The sequence below is a fragment of the Lactuca virosa genome, chromosome 3 (assembly GCF_052849685.1).
Source record: "Lactuca virosa cultivar CGN04683 chromosome 3, Lactuca_virosa_CGN04683_v6, whole genome shotgun sequence".
NCBI classification, from domain to species: domain Eukaryota; kingdom Viridiplantae; phylum Streptophyta; class Magnoliopsida; order Asterales; family Asteraceae; genus Lactuca; species Lactuca virosa.
This window is the reverse complement of record NC_136428.1, coordinates 56,210,407-56,228,633: the sequence shown is the minus strand read 5'-3', so window position 1 is coordinate 56,228,633 and position 18,227 is coordinate 56,210,407. Positions and strand designations below refer to the sequence as shown.

At 34.3% G+C, this 18,227-nt stretch overlaps 1 long non-coding RNA gene across 1 annotated transcript; it reads right to left on the bottom strand.

Moving 5' to 3' along the window:
* Positions 1-1,459: 1,459 nt before the first annotated feature.
* Positions 1,460-17,402, bottom strand: LOC145162327 (uncharacterized). The gene is made up of 4 exons (XR_013739042.1): positions 17,086-17,402; positions 16,685-16,914; positions 1,954-2,063; positions 1,460-1,752 (listed from the first exon to the last, which is right to left on the bottom strand). It is a non-coding gene; the product is annotated as an uncharacterized LOC145162327 (long non-coding RNA).
* Between the last annotated feature and the right edge of the window lie 825 nt (positions 17,403-18,227).

Below are 18,227 nucleotides of genomic sequence, written 5' to 3'. Positions count from 1 at the left end.
GTGAGAGAAGATGATGGTGGATGGAATGAGAAGTGGTAGTTGGCATACGTCTCACCCTTAATACCGAACGGGAAATCGAAGCAAATAGAGGTTGACGTTAAGAACTTAAGATGTGGCGGTGGCGGTGGTGGGTAAAAACCGGATTGGAAGGTGGTAAATCGATTTCAAGAGAGAAGTATGGGTCGATTAGAAAAGGAGTGGACGCTTTTTGGAAAGACATAAATAGATGAGAGTGTGAGATCGATTGTGGACAACAAATAAAGTGAAAATGAAGGCGGTGATTATCTGAGCGGAAGAAAGAAACGGCGAGAATGCATTCCATTGGAGGCAGGGGCGATGAGCAACAACCATTGACCATCTGACAGTGGCAAAAGTCTAAAAAGGGAAAACTTTGGTGGCAGAAGTGTGAAAGGACAAAAAGAAAAGTCTAAAAACGGAAAATTTGGTGGTCAAAGGCAGAAATGGAGAAACTACACCGTTGATAAGGCTCCTCACAATTAATGTTATATATAATTTGGTGGCCAAAGTCAGAAATGGAGAAACTACACTGTTGATAAAGCTCCTCACAATTAATGTTATATATAATTTGGTGGCCAAAGTTAGAAATGGAGAAACTACACTGTTGATAAGGCCCTCACAATTGATGTTATATAATAATAATAATAATAATAATAATAATAATAATTTTAAAATTTTTTAAATCTATAATAAATAAATAAAGTCATGTGTACGACATGTAATCGCTGCATGAGGAAGTTCTGTCGACAAATGTGATATTCTACGTTAGTCTTGTAACATGCTATCTTTTTCTCTAATGATCTTTTTAATAGATAAATGAAAGCTTATGGCTATAGAATGCATAAAAAAAGTATCAGTGACAAATATGCTATTGGTCAACATTGACATTAATCCTATTTGAAAATAACATTGTACTTAAACAAAATGTTTACATTTAAAAAAAAACTTGAAGGATTACCGATTAATGTCAAAGCCAATGTTAATTGTAATAAGGACAGCTGTCTCCATATACTTTCTCAATGACACTCTTTCCTCGATTCCTCAGCCAGTGGCGGAATTAACTAGTTGGTAGGGGTAGCACGTGCTACCCCTCAATTAATCCATTAAATTTTTTTATACATAAGTGGAATTACATTAAAATTAAGAAAGACCTGTGCTTATTTTTGGTGAATTACATTTAAAATAAAAGTCCGAATAGGAAATCAATGAGTCCATTAATTGTAAAGAGAAGTTTTCTTGTATGTACATCACTTACCACATGATGAAGAAAAAAAAACCTTGTTTTGTGTACCACAATACCAAGAATTTGTTTCAGGAGGTTGTAAAGGTAATTAATTATGTTGAAGAGTAGACATCTAATCTACATAATCAAAATCAAGCATACGTTATTTTATCATATTTCAAGATTTTTGATTTTGTGTTTTATCTAATGAAATCGCAATTTTAAAAATTATCATATTGTCTTTTAACGTATTTTTTTGTGCTACCCCTTGTAAAATTTTCTGGTTCCGTCACTGTCCTCAACACTTTCACTTCACATATATGACTTTTCAATGTAACCCTGCAACATGGTCATATTGAGAAGGGTAAATTGGAGAGCTTGAAGAGCCCGTGGAGCTTTGAGGACTAGCCACAGTTGTTGGATGATTGATGACCCTATATGCGCATGGTTTTGCATCACCAATGACATCACACTTTCCAAGAATCACATCAAGATCAATGACTACAATAATTCTGAAAAAGTAATTAAAAAGCTGTCAGACAAAACTTGTATACAATAATTTCACAGATTCTATACATTATATCACAGATTCTATACATTATTCAGCATAAATCATGAATTTATCAATATCAACTCCAGATACAATATCAACAGTCATACATTCAATGCACACAAACATAACGATTAAAAAAATGAATGAAAATAGTACTTACATGCGGTCACGAATTGTAGTACAAACCAACTCCTTCACTTGAACAATAGAACCCTTCTGCAACTGCCGAGATCTAATCAACACATTCCCTTGAGTAACAAGCATCGCTTGCTGATGAAACAATCCATCAGATAATATTAGAGAATGAGAAGGGCAGATTAGTAATTTTACAATACAAGTTGTATTTTATTCTTGCTGTATATATAGAAAAGGGATGTAATCAGATTTAGTAATGAAGAATATTCGTTCTTTCCATTTCTTGTTCATGTAATATGGTATCAGAGCAGAATCGCTCGAATTCCGCTGTTTGTTCTTGAAATTTCATCATTTTTTCTTTGAATCGTTTTAGATCATTCTTCAATTTCTTTCTCGATTGTTCAGATTATCGTTTCCTTATATCGATTCATCTGTTCCGATGTCGACTGCTGGAAATTCTGGATCTAATTCATCTGGTTCAACAGTGTCTCCGATTGACGATCGTTTACATACGTATTATCTTCATCACTAAGATAATTCTGGTTTTGTTTTGGTTTCTCAACCATTGATAGGTGAGAATTATCCTTCTTGGAGTCAAGCTATGTTAATCGCATTATCTGTCAAGAATAAAGTCGGTTTTATTGATGGATCGCTTCCTAAACTAAATCATGGATTCTTAATTCTGTTTCAAAGGAAATCTATGCTAGTATCATGTTCTCATAATCTGCTTTCGATATTTGGAACGATCTTAAGGATCGATTTCAACAAAGCAATGGTCCTCGTGTTTTTCAGATTCGGAGAGAAATAATGAATCTCACTCAAAATCAAGATCCAGTTGGTGTTTATTTCACCAAACTCAAATCTCTATCAGAAGTATTGTCCAATTATCGGCCTCATTGTTCTTGTGGAAAATGTGATTGTGAAGGTGTGAAGAAGATAGAGGAATACTTCAAAACAGAACATGTGATGGGGATTAAATTATTCGTTTTCTCAAACTAGGGGACAAATATTGTTAATGGATCCATTACCGACTATCAACCGTGTTTTCTCATTGGTGGCTCAAGAAGAGAAACATAAATCAATTTCTAATGATACTCAAAACAACAATTCAATGGCATTTCTTGCTAAATCGAATAATCGCAAGCAAGTTTCAACCAATGTTCGCAGAGATCGTCCTTTTTGTTCTAATTGCAAGATTCAAGGGCATACAATTGATAAGTATTACAAAATACATGGTTATCCACCTGCATACAAGTCAAAAGGAAAATTCAATCACACTGCTGCTGCGGTTGACCATGGTGAAAGTCAAACTAATCAGTCCTTAACTGATATGTTTCAAGGATTCACTCCAGCTCAGTGCCAACACTTGATGTGTCACTCCAGCTCAGTGCCAACACTTGTTGTCTGCTCTTTCAAGTCACATGATATCTGTTAATCCAAATGAGGAGACTACTACAGGTAAATTCTTTTCTTTATTTTTTCATAATGGTAATCACTCTCAAGTCTGGGTTATAGATTCTGGTGCTACTCAACATATTTGTCATAATTTTGACATGTTCTTCAACAAAAGAAAGGTCAACAATTATACTGTGACTGTTAGATGCCGTTTTATGCATCTTATAGGGTAGTTTTCATTAGCATTTAGGATCATATTTTGTACATTTGCATGTCATTTGTTTAAACAATGTTCAGCTCATGTCTTTGGTTAGAATTCCCGTACTGCTCATGTTTTTATGTCAATTTCAGATAGTTCGAGTGGAGCAGTGCTTTGGGAGCAGTTGGATGCGCGTTTGGAGCTTAAAATGGAGCTTGGGACTTATGAAGGATTATGAGGAATGTTTGGAAGATGCTTTGGTCAAGAAACATTCGATTGAATTGATCACACGAAGATAGAATATGCAATCGAAAGTTAAAGGATGTTGCTGGCAGCTTTGACCCCATGTCAGTATTTTGACCATATCTCGAGAACCGTAACTCCGATTGACACGATTCAAAATGATCTGAAAGGTAGACGAAATTTCGGACGTTATAGGCACAACCTGCGATCACAGATTGTCTCCTTGCGATCGCAGGTGACCCTTTTTGCGATCGTAGGTTTGGTCGCAGGTTGCCTTCGAGGTTCTTTTGTGCCCAAAATTCATCCGGAAGTGAAAACTCAATACCTGCGATCGCAGGTTGTGTACATGCGATCGCAGGTTGGCCAAAAACTGTCAAAATAGCATCCTACTTCATTAAAAATGCTCCAGACGCGTTTATTTCAAAACCTGCGATCGCAGGTTGTGTACATGCGATCGCAGGTGCGCCGTTTTTGCTGTTGGACGTATAAATAGACCCTGATAGCATTCATGTAACCTAAGTTGGCGATTCCAGAGGTTCCAGAGAACGAAAATAAGATTTTGGAGGTGTTTCTTCTCCGATTTCAACGATTTCTGAAGATCTGAAGACTGTGGATCATCTCCTACGTTTAGTTTAGTAAGATTTAGTAGTTTAATGTTTCTTTTTATTGTTTTAGATCAGATTTTAGCCATGTCTGGCTAAACCCTAGTTTTCAGTTCTGCAAAGATAAGTACTTTTCATGTGATTGATCATTAGATCTAGTTTTTGATTTGTGTTTCTATCTAGATTCTTCAGTTTTGTTCTTAATGAATGTTTGATTTTGATTCTTGTTAGTCTGATCACCTAGCTAGGGTTTTATCATTCCAGTTAATCAGTTAATAGAATCCGTAATTGTTCTAATTAATTGGTAATAAGTAACAAGTAATAAATCGGTTCCGTGTTTGGGATTTGACTTTATTATAAACTGTAAAAATCATACCTTTACGCTTCCGAGCTTGTGAGAAGTATTGGGTATTGTTGGGAATTTTACAAAGAACTTAATGCAACTTTTCTGATCTTAATTAAGAGCTTGTTTGATTAGACAGTAAAGAGTTAGGGTTAATTGAAGAGCTTGTTTTGGTTAACTAAATAAGGTAAAAGAGAAATTACTAGAGCTTGTTAGTTTTTCTCAGTACCAGCTTAGATAGAACGCATCTCAAATAATCAGATCTGGATCAGTTGCATGATTAGGAAAGTCACAGCAGAGCTGAAACCATTTTTATTATTGATTTTCGTTTACTTTATTATCACTGCATTTCTAGTTATTAGTTTTAATCAAAAACCCCCCTTTTAAATTCTGTTTCTTGACTAGATATGTCTGATGCAAAAAGGCATTGACTTTTAGGCTGTGTCCCTGAGGATTCGACCCTGCTTCCCTGTGCTATATTTTTAGTGCAACCAGCAGTGATAAATTTATTTGTTTAATACGTGCGGGACAACGTGTTAACAAATTGGCGCCGTTGCCAGGGACACGGTGCTTTCTAATAGTTTTATGCCAAGGATTTTTCGTTCAGGTACACCTTTAGTTATTGATCCAGAAATTGAGCGAACTGCAAGGAGACTGAAAAAAGAGGCAGCAAGAAAGAAACAATCAGCTGGTCTTTTTAGTTCATCATCCTCCATACCCCCAGAAACCTCCACACCACTAGGCACACCCTTGTGGAATGAATCATATCCGTTTTTTCCAAAAATACCCCCATCTTCTCCTCAAAACAGCCCATATAAAACTTACTCCCCACCCTCTTCCGTTAAAACTGAAACCACAGATTCTTCAGAATCCGAATCTGAAGACTTAACTATGAGTGGAGACGAAGCAGAAAAGACCCATAGAGAGTGGGTCACTCAAGAGGTCAACCAACAACCCCTTTGCATTACGTTTCCAGAAGCCCAAAATTTCGAACTTAAATCTGGGCTGATTCATCTTCTTCCCACATTTCGTGGTCTAGAAAACGAAGACCCACATAAATTCCTCAAGGAATTTCATGTGGTATGTTCTGGAATGAAGCCGCATGCAGTTACTGAAGACCATATCAAACTAAGGGCATTCCCCTTTTCGGTTCAAGATGCAACAAAAGAGTGGTTATATGACCTTCCGTCTGGTTCAATAACAAGCTGGAATGAACTCGCCAAACTTTTTCTAGAGAAATATTTTCCTGAGGCGAAAGTGTCAAACCTGCGCAGAGAGATTCTTGGTATAAAGCAAGGCAAAAGAGAGGCTCTCCACACTTATTGGGAGTGGTTCAAGAAGCTGCTGGTTCGATGCCCTCAACATGGCATTAGTGATTATCAGTTGTACCAGTGTTTCTGCGAAGGCTTGATACCCATGGAGAGGCGACTTATAAATGCATCAAGTGGAGGGTCACTTTCAGACATGACCCCAACTGAAATCAGAGAGCTAATGGAAAAGCTGGCGATCGAGTCTAAACATTCTGGGAATGAAGACGAGTGGTATCCAGATCAGCCAAGGGGTGTTAAGGAAGTCAGCAATGTTCATCTGGAAGCTCAGATATCTGAATTGACGAAAGTTGTTTTGCTCTTGACTAAAGAAAAAGCCGCTGCAAAGAAACAATGTGGGATTTGCTTGAAGACTGATCACCCTACTGACATGTGCCCAATATTGCAAGAGGATACAGTTGCAGTCAAAGCTGTCGGGGGCTATCAACAGAACTTTCAGAATAAATATCAGCAGAAACAACAATTTCAGCCTCCACCCGGATTTCAGCAGCAGCGAAATTTTCAGCAGCCGGGTTTTCAACAAAATTTTCAGAATCAGCAGAATTTTCAGCACCAGAATTTCCAGCAGCCTTTGCAACATCAACCCAGTAGTTCCAGCATGGCCTTAGAAGATATAGTGAAGAGTCTTGCCACGAGCACCCAAGCATTCCAGACCGAAACTAGAGCTAGTATCAAGAATCTGGAACAACAGGTGTCTCAACTTGCCACTTCTGTGGGTCGTCTGGAGTCTCAAGGAAAGTTACCAGGGCATACAGAAAACAATCCAAAGCACAATGTGAGTGCTATTTCCTTGAGAAGCAGAAAGACATATGAAGGCCCAAGCTCATCTGAACCAGAAAACAAAGATGAAGAAGAGTTTGAAGAGGTTCTGATAGAAGAAGGAGATGTGGAAGGGATAGAAAAAGAAGCTGAAGCTGAAGAGTTTGAAGAGGTGTTGGTTGAAGAAGAATCTGAAAAACTGGAAGAAAAAGAAACTCCAACACTACCCAAGCCAATTCTGAAGGAGTACAAGCCATACCCTCCATTCCCATCAAGACCGAAGAGTACGAAGCGCGAAAGAGATGATGAAGATATTATGGAAATTCTTCGCAAGGTTGAGGTAAATATACCACTTTTAGATATTATCCAACATATCCCTCACTATGCTAAGTTTCTTAAAAATTTATGTGTTTCAAAGAAAAAAATGAAATATAATGAAATTGTAAAAGCTGGCGAAAATATCTCCTTTATTTTACAAAAACGTTTGCCTCCAAAGTGTAGGGATCCGAGGATTTTCTCAGTTCCTTGTAAATTGGGGAACCTTAGTTTTCCAAAAGCCATGCTTGATCTAGGAGCTTCAGTTAATGTCCTTCCCTATTCTGTTTTTGAAAAATTAAAAATAGGAAATTTACAAAAGACCGGGACAATTATCCAATTGGCTGACCACTCGACAGTACACCCAAAAGGTGTACTGGAGGATGTTCTTGTCCAAGTGGATAATTTGATTTTTCCCGCTGATTTTTATATATTGGACATTGGAAACTTGGACACTTCAGATGTGAACTCTATTATTTTGGGAAGGCCTTTTATGAAAACTGCAAAAACAAAAATTGATGTTTTTAATGGCACAATTTCAATGGAGTTTGATGAGGAAGTGGTTAAATTTCAAATTAATAATGATGATTTTCCTTCTGAAAATATTTCTGTCAATTATACGGGTACCAGCAGTCCTTTGTCTGAGGGTTGCTGTGAGTTTTCTAATGTCTCTGTGCAAGAAAATTTTTTAGACAGGAATTCATCTGATAATATATCCAAGGAGCTGGCAGAAGATAAGCTTGGGGAGGTGGAAGAGGTTGAGCTGGAATCTGCTAAGAAAAATTCAGATAAAATTTTGAAAAGAAAGAAACTTTTGGAAAAAGAAGAGGAGTTGGATTCTGAGGGAGAATCAGATGAAAATCTGAAAACGAAAATGTTTTTGGACAAAGAAAAGGTGGGAGATGTGATTTCAGATACGAATCTGAAAAGAAGAAAGTTTAAAGAATCTGAAGAGAAGATTTTTGGGAAGAAAAAGAAGATTAGAAAGAGAAAGAAGTCTAATCAACTAAAAGACTTATCTGATAACTATTTGGAGTCTTTCCCGTTTGCTGAACAAGTTCCAGATCCACCCATATTGCCATATTTGAAGGGATCTGGAGTCACAAGGAAAAGAGTTGAGCTTCAGAGAAGTCCCAACCACACCAGTTAGTTAATTTGGTTGGGCAAAGTCGAGCCAACGACTTTAAAAAAGGGCGGCTTTCTGGGAGGCAACCCGATGAGTATTTTTTTTAGTTTTTATGCTATCAATAAAGAGATGGTCGCAGTTCCAAGCAAGCTTGGGGAAATCAGAGGATCGACAGAGTTGCTGAAATTCAGATTTTTCGCCACATCTTCGTCAAAATCAGATTTCTGCACTTTTATCGGGTACATTCATTCCTAGTTGTAACCCTTTTGCTCTTATATTCTTTATTGAGCTGTTCATTCCTCTCTAACCATTGAGGACAATACATCATTTTAAGCTTGGGGAGGGGGTTAGTGTAAAAATTTGCATTTTTGTTTAAAATTTTAATTTTTCAGTTTTTTTAGTTAAATTTTTCAAAATTTTCTTTTTGCATTTTATTTTCTGCATTGCATTCGCATATAAAAAAATTCAAAAAAAAAGTCCAAAAAATATTTTATTTTTCTGCATTCATAAATAAGAAAACAAAGAAAAACCAAAAAATATTATTATTTCTTGTTATTTTTTATTTTCTGCATATAAAAAAAATAAAATTAAAAATCTTTAAAAAATATTTTACATGAGATGAGGATATTTTTTACATTCGATAGCTCTGTTAAGATGAAGTGTGATAGTTACCGAAAATAACAGTCTCGTTACAATCAATTTTAAGAATTATTTTTTTCAAGTGCTTTAAATGTTTTCAATATGACCCAACATATGAGCCAGATAATTTTTACAATGGAAGTGTGGGATGGAAAAATGAACAGTGTTTTGAAAATAATTTCCTTGAATGCCTTAAAAAGAACCTAGATTGGATAACCCTTATCATTCCTTGAAGTACTGAACCCTATAGTTTCTGCGCCTTTTGAGGTTGGGAGGGAACTCTTGTTATACCCACAAAATAGTTATCATTTTTGAAGTACTGAAGATATGGTGGGCCTCAAAGTAAAATTCGTGCCCGATCTATATATATGTTAGAAATGGTATATCAAGCAACTTGAAGAAATATGCAATTCAAAGTTAAATCCAAGTCAAGTTCAAGTCAAAATCAAGAAGCAAGCAAGTTAAATCTAAAGAGTTGATCGAGACAAAGAAGATGTGTTGTATAATGAGATTGATCCCTCGATAGTGGAATCATAAGGGTAAGCTTGGATTTTCTGTCCATAATGGAGCTTATCGCGTTTACTGGACGAGTTCGGAAAAAAAGGAGGGGTTGGACAAGCTAAGTTTTTATAAACGAATTTTCGTGAAATTATTTTATAAAATACAATGTTTTCACAAATTTAATTCGACGTAAAAATTATTTGCTCAAGCTTGGTTTGACTTATTAAATATGAAATACGAATCGTTAATATAAAGTATTGAGACTGTTATCTAGGTAGTGATTTCATTGGAGCTTCCTCGTTGTGAAATCTGATCATGTAAACAAAAAAAAAGAGTGAAGTGTTTTGATAAAGTTTAAATTTTTAGTTTCCTTAATCTTGTTTTAGTTTTTATTCTAAGTTCCTTTTTATGTCATCTACATATGTCCATTTGTTTATAATGTTTTATCTTCTTCTTACTTGAGGACAAGTAAGGTTTAAGCTTGGGGAGATTTGTTAGATGTCGTTTTATGCATCTTATAGGGTAGTTTTCATTAGCATTTAGGATCATATTTTGTACATTTGCATGTCATTTGTTTAAACAATGTTCAGCTCATGTCTTTCGTTAGAATTCCCGTACTGCTCATGTTTTTATGTCAATTTCAGATAGTTCGAGTGGAGCAGTGCTTTGGGAGCAGTTGGATGCGCGTTTGGAGCTTAAAATGGAGCTTGGGACTTATGAAGGATTATGAGGAATGTTTGGAAGATGCTTTGGTCAAGAAACATTCGATTGAATTGATCACACGAAGATAGAATATGCAATCGAAAGTTAAAGGATGTTGCTGGCAGCTTTGACCCCATGTCAGTATTTTGACCATATCTCGAGAACCGTAACTCCGATTGACACGATTCAAAATGATCTGAAAGGTAGACGAAATTTTGGACGTCATAGGCACAACCTGCGATCACAGATTGTCTCCTTGCGATCGCAGGTGACCCTTTTTGCGATCGTAGGTTTGGTCGCAGGTTGCCTTCGAGGTTCTTTTGTGCCCAAAATTCATCCGGAAGTGAAAACTCAATACCTGCGATCGCAGGTTGGCCAAAAACTGTCAAAATAGCATCCTACTTCATTAAAAATGCTCCAGACGCGTTTATTTCAAAACCTGCGATCGCAGGTTGTGTACATGCGATCGCAGGTTGTGTACATGCGATCGCAGGTGCGCCGTTTTTGCTGTTGGACGTATAAATAGACCCTGATAGCATTCATGTAACCTAAGTTGGCGATTCCAGAGGTTCCAGAGAACGAAAATAAGATTTTGGAGGTGTTTCTTCTCCGATTTCAACGATTTCTGAAGATCTGAAGACTGTGGATCATCTCCTACGTTTAGTTTAGTAAGATTTAGTAGTTTAATGTTTCTTTTTATTGTTTTAGATCAGATTTTAGCCATGTCTGGCTAAACCCTAGTTTTCAGTTCTGCAAAGATAAGTACTTTTCATGTGATTGATCATTAGATCTAGTTTTTGATTTGTGTTTCTATCTAGATTCTTCAGTTTTGTTCTTAATGAATGTTTGATTTTGATTCTTGTTAGTCTGATCACCTAGCTAGGGTTTTATCATTCCAGTTAATCAGTTAATAGAATCCGTAATTGTTCTAATTAATTGGTAATAAGTAACAAGTAATAAATCGGTTCCGTGTTTGGGATTTGACTTTATTATAAACTGTAAAAATCATACCTTTACGCTTCCGAGCTTGTGAGAAGTATTGGGTATTGTTGGGAATTTTACAAAGAACTTAATGCAACTTTTCTGATCTTAATTAAGAGCTTGTTTGATTAGACAGTAAAGAGTTAGGGTTAATTGAAGAGCTTGTTTTGGTTAACTAAATAAGGTAAAAGAGAAATTACTAGAGCTTGTTAGTTTTTCTCAGTACCAGCTTAGATAGAACGCATCTCAAATAATCAGATCTGGATCAGTTGCATGATTAGGAAAGTTACAGCAGAGCTGAAACCATTTTTATTATTGATTTTCGTTTACTTTATTATCACTGCATTTCTAGTTATTAGTTTTAATAAAATACCCCCCTTTTATATTCTGTTTCTTGACTAGATGTGTCTGATGCAAAAAGGCATTGACTTTTAGGCTGTGTCCCTGAAGATTCGACCCTGCTTCCCTGTGCTGTATTTTTAGTGCAACCAGCAGTGATAAATTTATTTGTTTAAACGAATTGTATCTGTTAAAGATCAATTGGGTCGTGTAGCTGTTAAAAATTCTTCTCCATTTCATTGTTCAGTTTGTCCTCTTGCTAAACAGAAGAAATTACCATTTGTTTCTATGAATCATATGTGTAATGAATCGTTTGATTTGATCCATTGTGATATATGGGGTCCGTTTCATATACCTAGTCCTCAAGGATTTCGTTATATTGTAACAATTGTGGATGACTACACTATATATACATGGATTTTCTCATTAAAAACAAGTCAGATGTTCAACAAGTTATTCCAAGATTCTACAACATGATTTTTAATCAATTCAATAAGAGCATAAAGAAATTTCGTTCAGATAATGCAAAAGAATTGGATTTTCAATCTTTCTTTCATGAGAAGGGCATTTTACATCAACATTCATGTGTTGCTAGACCTGAACAAAATGCAGTTGTTGAACGCAAACACCAACATTTTGCAAGGGCTCTAATGTTTCAAGCTACAGTACCAGATCAATTTTGGCATGAATGTGTTCTTACAGCCTCTTATCTCATCAATAGAACACCTTCTGACTTACTCAAGAATCAATCACCATATTTCAGATTTTATAGTAAACAACAAGAATATTCACATCTTCGAACCTTTGGTTGTCTTGCATATGTATCTACTCTCACTACACAAAGAACAAAATTCAACCCTAGAGCCATAACATGTGTTTTTATGGGGTATCCACCAGAGATGAAAGCATACAAATTCTTAAATTTAACATCTAATAAAATGTTTTATTCTCGTGATGCTGTTTTTCATGAAGATTTGTTTCCCTTTCAAGATGGTTCTGTGATCAAGTCTAATGATCCTTTTTCTCATATTGTGGTGTCATTAGTTCTTTCTAATGAAAGTATTGAAAATCTCCAAGTTCCAAATGTTACCACTCACACACCTAATAATCAAGATAATGAGCCAATTGTTGCAGAGGTTCAACCAATTCTTAGAAGGTCAACTTGACCACAAAGACAGCCATCATATCTTCGAGATTTTCACTGTAATGCAGTTCAAAATACACATTGCTCTTATCCTATCCAAGATTATGTTTCTTATGACAAACTTTCTTCTACACACAAAGCTTTTATTATGAATGTTTCAGCTAATGTTGAGCCATCTTCCTATGCTAAAGCAAGTCATTTTAAAGAATGGAGAGATGTCATGTCATCTGAATTGGCTGCTATGAAAGCAAATAATACTTGGACCATTATGCCCTTACCTCCTGGTAAAAATTCAGTTGGATGTCGTTGGGTATATAAAGTCAAATGTGGATCAAATGGTCAAGTAGAAAGACATAAAGCTCGTTTGGTGGCTAAGGGCTTTACACAGCAAGAAGGGGTTGATTTTTTTGATACTTATTCACCGGTGGCCAAGCTTGTCACTGTAAAGATGCTTCTTGCTATAGCTGCTGCAAAGTCATGGGATTTAGTCCAACTGGACGTTAATAATGCATTTCTTAATGGCACATTGCATGAGGAAGTCTACATGGATATTCCACCTGGTATTCATCTTCAGGGGGAACAATTACCAACAAGTTCAAAGTCTAAGCTTGTGTGTAAACTTCACAAATCTATCTATGGGTTGAAACAGGCTTCACGACAATGGTTTGAGAAGTTTTCTCATTTCATGCTTTCAGTGGGTTTTACTCAATCCAAATCAGATTATTCATTATTTCACAAAGGTCAAAATGAGAATTATGTTGCTTTGTTGGTGTATGTTGATGACATTATCATCACGGGTTCGTCTTCCATTGAAATTGCCAAGCTCAAGTTACAGTTAAGTCATATTTTTAAACTCAAGGACTTAGGCAATTTGGGTTACTTTTTGGGATTGGAAGTAGCAAAGTCATCTAAAGGAATTTTTTTGTCCCAAAGAAATTATACATTACAACTAATTGATGATGCTGGATTATTGGGTTCCAAACCAGTTAATACTCCAATGGATCTAAGGAAACCTTTGAATGAATTTGATGGTACTCTTTTGGATGATCCTACTTACAGACGACTACTTGGAAGACTCATTTATCTCAACATAACTCGTCCAGATATTGCTTTTGCAGGACAACAATTGTCCCAGTTTATGTCGAATCCAAGAGATATTCACATGAATGCAGCTAAACATCTTTCGCGCTATCTAAAACAAAGTCCTGGTCAAGGTGTTTTATTTTCCAAACAATCAAATTTCCAATTGAAGGCTTTTTGTGATTCAGATTGGGGTCGATGTTTAGACACCAGAAGATCCATAACTGGGTTTTGTGTATTCTTAGGAGACTCATTGATCTCATGGCGATCCAAGAAACAACCCACTGTTTCTCGTTCCTCTGCAGAAGCAGAGTACATGGCAATGACATCTACTTCGTGTGAATTGATATGGCTAAAACAGTTGCTAAAAGACTTCAATATTTCCCACAATGCCCTTGTATTGATGTTTTGTGATAATGATGCTGCTGTCAAGATTGCAACTAATCCCACGTTTCATGAACGTACTAAGCATATCGAGATAGATTGCCATTTCGTTCGTGAGAAAGTGCTTGACAAATCTATTAAACTCATGCCAATTCGATCAGCTTTTCGCTTTTCAACTAGTTGATATGTTCACAAAACCGTTGCCTTCTACGAAGATTATACCCTTTATATCCAAAATGTTTCTCAAGAATATTTATTCTTCAGATACATCTTGAGGGGGAATATTAGAGAATGAGAAGGGCAGATTAGTAATTTTACAATACAAGTTATTCAATTTCATATTTTACTCTTGCTATATATATAGAAACTAAATTATAGCCCGCGTTAAACGCGGGAAACACATAAAAAAACATATAATTGTCTACAGATATTGCATAATGATTATAAAAAAATATATGGTTATTGGTATTATTGAAATGTGTAGAAAATACATTGAAAATGATAAATATCTATAATCATTGAAGGATCTCTTTGTAGACAACATTTTTTGTTTTATTAGTTGAACGACATTTCTCGTCTCATATAGTTATGATATTGTTATATAATTATAAGCATTTTAGTTAGACGTTCCTTCCATAATAAGGTTACCTAATTTAAACATATATTGATAACCAATATACCATTTTTTTTCCACTACATTAAATATTGACAACTGTTTCATTTATTCAAATAAAGTCATATAATATAATTTATAGAATGTTAAATGTTATATGGATTTTATTTTAGTATATCATCAATGTAGATTCTTTTCTAAATCATGATTAGTTTATTTTAAATTGACTATGAATATAAGTGCTAGCTTTTATGTTTGTTCTTATTTATTTGGCGTTCGCAAGAACTTTGCATTAGTTTTGGCGCAACTTTGAATAATTTTAGTATATCATCAATGTAATTTTGGTATATCTTTCAATTATATGAAATATCAAATAATGACATTTCATTACTATTGTGATAATTTAGTTTATATATTGTATTTTTACTAATCTTAACAGTCTTATTTTTTTTTTCTAATAATCGTAACGCTTTTACTAATTGTACTTTTTACAAATCTCCTAGTATCTTATAATTTTTATTACTTTTTAATTTTTCATAACTATGCTATTTTCAAGATTGACTGTCTTAATAGTTTTTTTTTTCAGTCTTAATAGTTTATTTTTCAGTCTATTCAATTTTATATTTCATTGTACAACATCATCGTTTGTATGTATTCTGAAATTTTACTTTAAAAATGTTTAATGTTTACACCTTGATATTAATTTTTTAATAAACCCGTGTAATAATTATGGAATATATATCTCGTTTTAATTAACATTTACTTCTTTCATTAAATCAAATTCCTCATTAAACGGATATTTTTTTGGAAAGTAATAATTATAATGGGACAACATTATCTAAGACGTAAATGTTTGATATATACTTTTGAAGGAAAAAAATCAGGATCATTAAAAATTTTTATATAAAGAAAATACAAATTTAAATTTGGTGAAATTGTGGATGAAATTAATGGCGAAAGTTATTTTGGAGGGAGTTGTATTTTGTAAGGTATAATAATATTACAAAATTCGAAATATGTATATTTGTCGTGTAAATTTATAAATTTTATTGTTACTATATAAAGATAAAAAAGTAGGTTGGTATGATATACAAAAACATAATAATTTCAATGATATTTTAAAATCATGCCAAAATTAATCGGATTCTTGTGACATTAAAATTTAAAAAAAATCATAATCATCTCTAATATATTAAAGTAACATTTTCGTAATTAATGTCAATTCCCAAGATAGTTAATTTATGTTTTGTTAAAGGTACGTAATATTTTTTCCTGATTATTTGAAAAGTTTTAGAAAAGTAGTTAAGTGATTTCATGTAATTTGTGACAAAGAAAAGCGAAATATATGAATACATATATTTGATATAGGAACAAAAAAATAATCGAAAAAAATATAAAAAGCGAAAGAAGGTACTGACCTTCTAGTGCACAAGAGCGAATGTTTCAAGCAGAGAATGATGATGGAAGTTATAAGCAATAAGAATGATGTTGTAGGAGAAGGTTTGAAGAAAAGAAATGATTGAAAATAAGAGTGAGCCGCAGATTCAATGATGAATCGTATATGTATGTGATAATTTGAATATGATTTTTTGGTATTAATGATTTCCTAATAAAAATAGATTTTATATTAATGGTTTACTAATATAAACGGATTTATATTAATGGTTGATATTAATACCTTGGTTGAAATGATTTGTTAGTAATATGCTTTTAAAATTGACCATATTAAAATCTTCATAACTGGAAATTCAAGATTTAAAATATGGAAAACTTTTATTGGAATTAAATACATTCCATTTCAACGAATGTAAGTTATTGTTTGACGATTGGAAATCATTTATTGGAATTAAATACATTCCATATGGGGAAGATGATGTCAGCAATTTGATCTAAGGGTGGAAAAAATAAGATTAAAATACAATCAAGGGTCCAGATTATTTAAGATGATGTCATAAGGTTTCTCTTTTAATAATATTTAGAGAAAGGATGTAATCAGATTTAGTAACGAAGAATATTCATTCTTTCCATTTCTTGTTCATGTAATAGATAACAGAAGCCGATACCTCTCGGTGTTTTCTGCTGCACCTCTTTTTGTCTGAACAATCTTAACATCCAACACTTGAAGCACAGGTTTCAGGCCAGTGATCAGTTGCCATATCCCACTAGATAACATCGATATTGCACCTTCCGTTAGTTGTATTGATATTGCAGGGCACCAACTGGACATGGTTTTGCATCACCGATAAAATCACAGTTTTCAAGTATCACATCAAGGTCGATGATTATAAGAACGCTGGAAATAAATCAAAAATCCGTGAGACAGTATTTATACAATAATTGCCATCAAATTATACAGGAACTTATAGTACCTCTTCATTTCTTTTACTTTTTTGAGAAATAACTTTTGATCTGTGATATGAATAATAAAAATGAAGAAACATAACTGAATGAAGACAGTACATACATGCGGTCACGGATGGAATTACAGACAAACTCCTTCAACTGAACAATCGAACCCTTCTGCAATTGCTGAGAGCCTGAGATCTAATCAACTCATTCCGTTGAGTAGCAAGCATCCCTTGCTGAAAAAACGAGCCATCAGATAGAAAAAGCATGTATCTCTCCTGTTTTTGTTCTCCACCTACAGCAGATGAAATTTGTGACGGAACAACTCGAACATCCATCGCCTGAAGCACAGGTTTCACATTCACCAGTTGCAATTTCCCAGTAGATAACATCGATATCACGCCTTCCGTCAGTTTCATCGCCATAGTATCAGTACCTTCATTCAGTTATGTTTGTGTGTGTGTGTGCGAGATTTGGGGATTTTAAAGGGAGGGAAAATGAAGAAGGATTTTTTTGTGTGAACGCGATAAGTGGTTACGGTTAACAAAATGTTACACATAACGTACCTATAATATCAGTACCTTCCAAAAAAGACCCTGTACTTTCTTCATTATGCATTCCTGTTCCTTCGGTGGAAATGTGGAATGCTTGTTTGTTTAATAATTACCAATTAGTATATATATTTTAATACTTATCAGATGTTTCTTATAGATTGAAATTTTCATTTCAACAATATAAATTTGGATTTTCAACTTAGTTAATTATTTTCACAGTAAAAACTAGAAGAGTTTTCTTATATATGTTATAGGTTTTCTTATATTAAAGAAAGACGTGACTTGATTGCATCGCATCCATTGAAGATTTCCACACTTAATAACTCTTATGTATATACTCTGATAAATGTTTTGAATCAAATGATTTTATTTAAATCCTAGAAGTTGTAATTGTAACAAATGCTTTTATTTTTAAATGAAAATTTTAGGTTGAAATTTGGGATGTTACACTAAAAAGATTAGGACTAGACTTCAGGGTAAAGTTGATGTGCCATCATAAGAGAAGAAGCCTTCATTGGAAAGAGTAATGTCAATCACTAGAAACCTAAAAAGGTACATAAAAAGTAAATAAAACTACATAAATGGTCCTTGTGGTTTATCAAAGATCACAAGTTCAGTCTCTGCTATTTTTTTTATAAACTCGGTCCCCGTGGTTTCTAAAACTTGTGTGAAAGGTTCTTGAGCTTGTAAAAATTCTTTTTTGTCA